Source organism: Mandrillus leucophaeus, unplaced genomic scaffold (assembly GCF_000951045.1).
Source record: "Mandrillus leucophaeus isolate KB7577 unplaced genomic scaffold, Mleu.le_1.0 Scaffold1175, whole genome shotgun sequence".
NCBI lineage: Eukaryota > Metazoa > Chordata > Mammalia > Primates > Cercopithecidae > Mandrillus > Mandrillus leucophaeus.
The window spans coordinates 299,977-306,851 of record NW_012100043.1 but is presented as its reverse complement, the minus strand read 5'-3'; the positions used below and the strand labels follow the sequence as shown (position 1 = coordinate 306,851).

Sequence of the window (6,875 nt, the reverse complement as noted above, 5' to 3'; positions counted from 1 at the left end):
CAGGCCTGGCTTCACGAGGGTGAAACCAATTGAGTAGCATGGTTAAGGTTGCTATATTGAAATTCTTAACAATTTTATCTTTGAATTTATGTTACATTTTAAGCTTGAGATTTCAGCTCAAGTGTAGCCTGGCCTCTTGTCAACCTTACCACCTCCCTAGGATGAGTTCTAAGCTGCCAGCTTTCTGCCCCTGCTTCCATAGGTTTCAGGTGTCCTCCTCCCTCCTGACTATATCTTTCAACCACTGTCATCATCTGCCTTAGACAGTGATCAGGCTGCATTGCCTTTCAACCCTGGCAGAGGACTGGATAGGATCATAGATACATTTGTAGTTAAGTTCATAGTAACAATACTTTTGGACAGGGCAAGACAGAGGTCATCCTTCCCATAGTCTGGCAGTGCTATGGCACAATGAGCAAGTGGTAGGCCTCTTGCCTTTCTGTGTACCAAACATCTTATCGTGTGAAACTTGCAATGCCTTGGGGGTTCGCTATTCACATTGGGTGGGAGCTGAAGGCTGTGAAAAGAGAAAGAGAGATTGACTTCCCCGCTCCTTACATGCATTTCCAATTTTCACTGTGTCCTAAAAAGTATATAGCCAGTTCTAAATTGGTGAAATAAGAAGTGATATTATTTTATGAGAATGAGGGACAAAGTGGTAGAATAGGGAGTCTCAGGAAAGTGTCTATGGTCTATGGTAGCTTCTGTGCATGTTAGATAGAAGGTACTTTGTTGATTATATTAAATGATGCTTCAGTCACGATACCCCGGATCTTCCCTTAGAATAAAACAACATCAGTCCGCAAAGTTTTTAGAGTAACCTAAGAAACAATCACAAATGTGACTGAATTGTTAGTTGATCTTGTTTCTAAAACCTAACTCTCTAAGTGTTGTCTCAAAATGAACTATGAGAATTATGCTTCCATGTTAGTTAGATGTCCAGTTTAATCATGGGGTGGAACCCAATACTCTCATTTACCTCCACGAATATCCCATCCTGCAAGCACAGCAAGGATGACCTGAATAGACTCTGCTGGGTCTGTGCCTGCCACCTGTGCAGGGGCCAGCAAGACCCCTAGAAGCAGTTCATATGTGACGAATGTGACATGACTTTCCACATCTACTGCCTGCGCCCGCCCCTCAGCAGCATTCCCAGCGAGGAGGAGTGGTACTGCCCAAGTGCAGGAACCACACCAGCAAGGTGGTGCTGGCGGAAGAGAGGCTGAGAGAGAGCAAGAAGAAGGCATAGATGGCCTCAGCCACGTTGTCCTCAAAGCGGGACTGGGGCAAGGGCATTGCGTGTGTGGGCCCCACCAAAGAGTGCACCATCGTCCCGTCCAACCACTACGGATCCATCCCAGGGATCCCCGTGGGCACCATGTGGCGGTTCTGAGTCCAGGTCAGCTAGTCTGGGGTTCATCGGCCCCACGTGGCTGGCATTCACGGCCAGAGCAACTACGGGTCCTACTCCCTGGTCCTGGACAGGGGCAACAAGGACGATGGGGACGAGGAGAATTTTTTCAGATACACGGGTAGTGATGGTTGAGATCTTTCTTGCAACAAGAGGACCGCGGAACAGTCTTGTGATCAGAAACTCACCAACACCAACAGGGCTCTGGCTCTCAACTGCTTTACTCTCATTAATGACCAAGAAGGGGTTGACGCCAAGGACTGGCAGTCGGGAAAGCCTGCTATGGTGGTGTGCAGCATCAAGGGTGGTAAGAACAGAAAGTACGCCCCCACCAAGGGCAACCGCTATGACTGCATCTAGCAGGTGGTGAAGTAGTGGCCCGAGAAGGGGAAGTCCAGGTTTCTCCCGTGGCGCTACCTCCTGCAGAGGGACGACGACGAGTCTGGCCCCTGGACGAAGGAGGGGAAGGAATGGATCAAGAAGCTGGGGCTGACTATACAGTATCCAGAAGGCCACCTGGAAGCCCTGGTCAACCGAGAGCGGGAGAAGAACAGCAAGAGGGGGGAGGAGGAGGAGCAGCAGGAGGAGGGCTTCGCAGGCCCCAGGGCAAGCAAGGGAAAGTGGAAGCAGAAGTAGGCAGGAGGTGGCCAGAGCAGGGCCGCGTCTCCCCACCAGACATCCAAGAAAACTAAAGTGGAGCCCTACAGCCTCACGGCCCAGCAGAGCTGCCTCATCAGAGAGGACAAGAGCAATGCCAAACTGTGGAATGAGGTCCTAGCTTCGGTCAAGGGCCGGCCAGCGAGCAGCAGCCCGTTTCAGATGTTCCTGAATAAAGTGGAGGAGACGCTCCAATGTATCTGCTGTCAGGAACTGGTGTACCGGCCCATTGCAACAGTGTGCCAGCGCAAGATATGCAAGGACTGCCTGGATAGATCCTTCTGGGCACAGGTGCTCAGCTGCCCTGCCTTTCGCTATGACCTGGGCTGGAGCTATGCCATGCAGGTGAACCAGCCCCTGCAGACCATCCTCAACCAGCTCTTGCCTGGCTACGGCAATGGCCGGTGATCTCCAAGCACTTCTCCACAGGCGTTTCGCTTAAAACGTGTGGGAGGGCTCTTTCATCGGCCCTGATGTTGTTCTTAGTATGCTTAATTTAAACATGTAGTGTTTCCTTCCTTCCCTAAAAAGGTTTGTTTTCCTTTTTTTATTTTTAATTTTCCAATCTATACATTTTCACACATTTTCAGGAATTTATGTATTCTGGCTAAAAGTTGGACTTCTCAGTATTTTTTTTTTTTTTTTGTAAACATAAAAGTCTGCAATTTCTTGACAAAACATAAGATTTTTTTGACAATTTTTATTCTATAAACTATGCTTTGATTTCTTTTTTTTTCTTTTTCTTTTTCTTTTTTATTATACTTTAAGTTCTAGGGTACATGTGCACAACGTGCAGGTTTGTTACATACCTATACATGTGCCATGTTGGTGTGCTGCACCCATTAACCGTCATTTACATTAGGTGTATCTCCTAATGCTATCCCTCCCCCCTCCCACCAAGCCACAACAGGCCCAGGTGTGTGACGTTCCCCTTCCTGTGTCCAAATGTTCTCATTGTTCGATTCCTACCCATGAGTGAGAACATGTGGTGTTTGGTTTTCTGTTCTTGCGATAGTTTGCTGAGAATGATGGTTTCCAGCTGCATCTATGTCCCTACAAAGGACATGAACTCATCCTTTCTTATGGCTGCATAGTATTCCATGGTGTATATGTGCCACATTTTCTTAGTCCAGTCTGTCATTGATGGACATTTGGGTTGGTTCCAAGTTTTTGCTATTGTGAATAGTACCGCAATACACATACGTGTGCACAACATAAGATTTTTTAAAGATGGAATCAGAAACTATGTGGCATGGAGGCTGTTCATTATTCTGATGTCAGGTTCTCAGAAGTTGATGCCACCAACTCTAAGAAGTGGGGGAGGGAACAGTCCTTCTTTTGTGTTCATGGGTTTGGCCCCCAAGGTCAGAGCAAGCATCTATCTGACAGCATTTTATCATCTAAAGTCCAACGAGATGGGTCTCCATGGTGGCTCATGGCATGATGTGGCCTAGCTGTCTATTGAAACTGTTGCAAGGAAAAGAGGAAACATCTTGGCCCAGTTCAAACCTTTCCCTCGAAGCTATCCCCCAGCAGACTGCTTGGTGTTTGAGATCTGCTTGAAAACTCCTCTGCCCCTGCAAGCATAGTGTTGGGGCCATGCAGAAGTGGCCTCAACAGGACTCTGCTCCACGTGGGCACAGGCATGTGGCTGATGCTGTCCAAAGAAGGTGGCCACGGATCGATACCAGCGCAGGAAGCCAAGTTCAAGTGCCTTTGGTTCACTCCTTCTCTCTAAAGACAACATTCCTTGTTGTGAGCACTGAATTATTGAAAATGCCAAACAAATTCTAGAAACTGCAATCATTCAGTTCTTCCTGACACTGAGTGGGTGCTTGGGAACAGTTTGAGTCTTACAGATCATTTAAATTCAATTTTTTAACTTGGCAATTGAGAACTTACAAGAGGTTTTTTTTTTTTTTTTTTTTTTCGACATTTTCTAAATGTTTTTTTTTTTTTGTAGTTACTGTATATGTACTGAGAAAGATATAACGTTAAGGTTCAGTGTTGTTTTAGTTTTTGTATTTATTTTGAAAGGGTTTGTTAATTTTTCCAATTTTACCAAAGTTTGCAGCCTGTACCTCAATAGAACAGGGATATTTTAAATCACGCACCTGCAGACAAATTGAAGCAATGTTATTTTTAAAGGTTTTTTTTCACCTCTTTATTCTTAGATTAACAGTGTATTAGGGAAGAAATGAGACAATTTTGTGTAGGCTTTTTCTGAAGTCCAATGCTCTTTGTCCAGATTTTAGATTCTCAGAATAAAAGTTTTTCACACCAAAAAAGAAAATGGCCCAGTTAATGACCTCAAATGTGACCAGTTACAGTAGCATCTATTTTTGGGACTGTGTATTTATATAAATGAGAAATGATGAATGGATTGTAAGTTAACACCCAACAACATCAGAGGTCTGAAGTAAAGGATATTACAGCTAAGCTAAGGAAGCAAGTTTGCAAGCCAGTTCACAGGGCCCGTTGTAGTTAAAGACCAAGACTAAATCTTATTTGAGAATTTCCAGTGGTGTTCATTAGTGTGGATATTATAATAAAAAAAGACAGACAGTGCATTTATCTGGGTTTTTATTTTTGCCAGAGACTTAGAATAAAGTGGCTGGACATTTGAAAGTATTGGTAAGGGTATGATAGCAGTTATGCTTTTAGTAGTCTATACTGGATAGAAAGGAGGCAAGTATAGGAAGGCAATGACAGGCAAGAGATAATGACATATAGCTTAAAAACAAAGGTTGAAAAGCCAAGTTGTATTCTATAACCATGTGAGTGGTAAATAAAAATCACTGAAGTTGAGGAGGTCCAAGAACCAAGATTATGAGGTATTAAAATTACTTTCCACATAAATAATGAAGTCACCATTGATGTTGGCTGGGCAGTAGGACTGAGCTAGCTACCACAGTCTTCAATGATTGAAGATAAGGGGCAAAGTTGTTGCTAAATATGAACAATTAGGCAAGAGTACAGCTTACCAAATGACAGAAACTTCAAAGAAAGAGGAGTTTTTAAACATGGAGATGGACTTATATTCAAATGAAGCACTGAGAAAAAATATGACCAAAAACACCTTGTGATCATGGTGTTTGTGGAATTAGGGAGAATGAGCAACCACCACCAGAAAGAGTTCTGGGACAGTTGTATCTACAAGGGACTGCCAAGCTTTATTTAAGAGAACAGTTGGAGACCATGTTCAGTGATTAGTTAATGATTATTTGCATTTCTAACCGAGGAATGAGGCACCACAAGACAGCGTGAAATACTTTGGAATGGAGAGAATCAGTGGGCATTAGGGTGAGGGGAGAAGAAACAGCAAAAAGTATAGGTGATTGAAGGGGCTTACGTTTTGGTGAGAGCAAAAGATGACAAGGAATCAAGGCATATCTGTTTGAATTATAATCATTGCAAAATAATTAGTCATATTATTTTCCTAATGGATACAGGAGACTTCAGTATACTCTAAAACATATTCTTAAAAGTTTGAATGGACTTGTTTTAATTTCAATTTTTCATTTAGATACAAGGCACACATGTACAAATATGTTACATGGGAATATTGCAGGATGCTGAGGTTTGGAGTACGGATTCCATCACCAAGGTAGTCAGCACAGTACCAAATAGGTAGTTTTTAACTGTCCCATCCCTCCATCCTCCATTTTCAACAAAACAAAAAGTTTTTTTGAAAAAATAAACAAAATTGATAAACACTTAGCTAGGCATACTAAGAAAAAAGAATCAAATAAATGAAATCAGATGAAAAATGACCACAAGAGACTACTATAAACTCTATGCCAACAAACTGCATAAGCTAGACAAAATCAATAAATTCCTATAAACATACATATTACCAAAACTTAATCATGAAGAAATGAAAAATATGAACAAATCAATAACAGATAACATTTTGAGTTATCAATCAGAAACCCCCTGACAACAAAAAGAGTCCAGGACTAGATGGCTTCACTGGTGAATTCTACCAAACATTTAAAGAGGAATTAACACAATTCATCTTAAACTCTTCCAAAAACAAATGAAGCAAAAAGAGCACTTCCAACCTCATTTTATAAGGCCAGAATTACTCTGAGACCAAAGCCAAACACATAAATATGAGAAAAAAATTACAGGGCCAATATTCTTGATGTACATAGATGCGAAAATCCTTGACAAAATACTAGTACTCCCAATTAAATAGCCCGTTGAAAAGATCATAGATCAAACAAAGTGTGATTTAATTCTGGGAAAAAATGACGTTTCAAAAAATATCTAAGTCAATTAATGTGATACATCACATTAACAAAAGTAAAGATAAAAATATCACAGGATCATCTCCATAGATACAGAAAAAGCATGTGATAAAATTCAATAACCTTGTCATTACAAAAATCTCTCAACAAACTATTTATAGAAAAAAATTTCCACAACCTATAATCTTACATCTAACAACACACATAGTATTCAAAAACTATTTTTTTTTTTTGGTCTAAGATCAGGAACAAAGAAAAGACACAAATTCACACCACTTCTATTGAATATCATACTGGAAGTTGTAGCCAGAATAAATAGGCAAGAAAATAAAATAAAAGGCATGCAAAATGGAAAGGTAGCAGTTAAATTGTCCATTTTCACAGAGTACATGGTCTTAAATGTATAAAACCCTAAATACTCCACAAAAAAATCTTTAGAACTAATAAACAAATTCAGCACATTGCAGGATAATATATCAACATACAAAAATCAGTTGTATTTCTACATGCTAACAGTGAACTATCTGAAAAGTAAATTAAGATAACAGTTACAT

At 41.2% G+C, this 6,875-nt stretch overlaps 1 pseudogene; it reads left to right on the top strand.

Annotated features, from left to right (window-relative positions):
* The first annotated feature begins 998 nt into the window (after positions 1 to 998).
* LOC105554642 lies at positions 999 to 2,476 on the top strand (annotated as a pseudogene).
* The last annotated feature ends 4,399 nt before the right edge of the window (positions 2,477 to 6,875 follow it).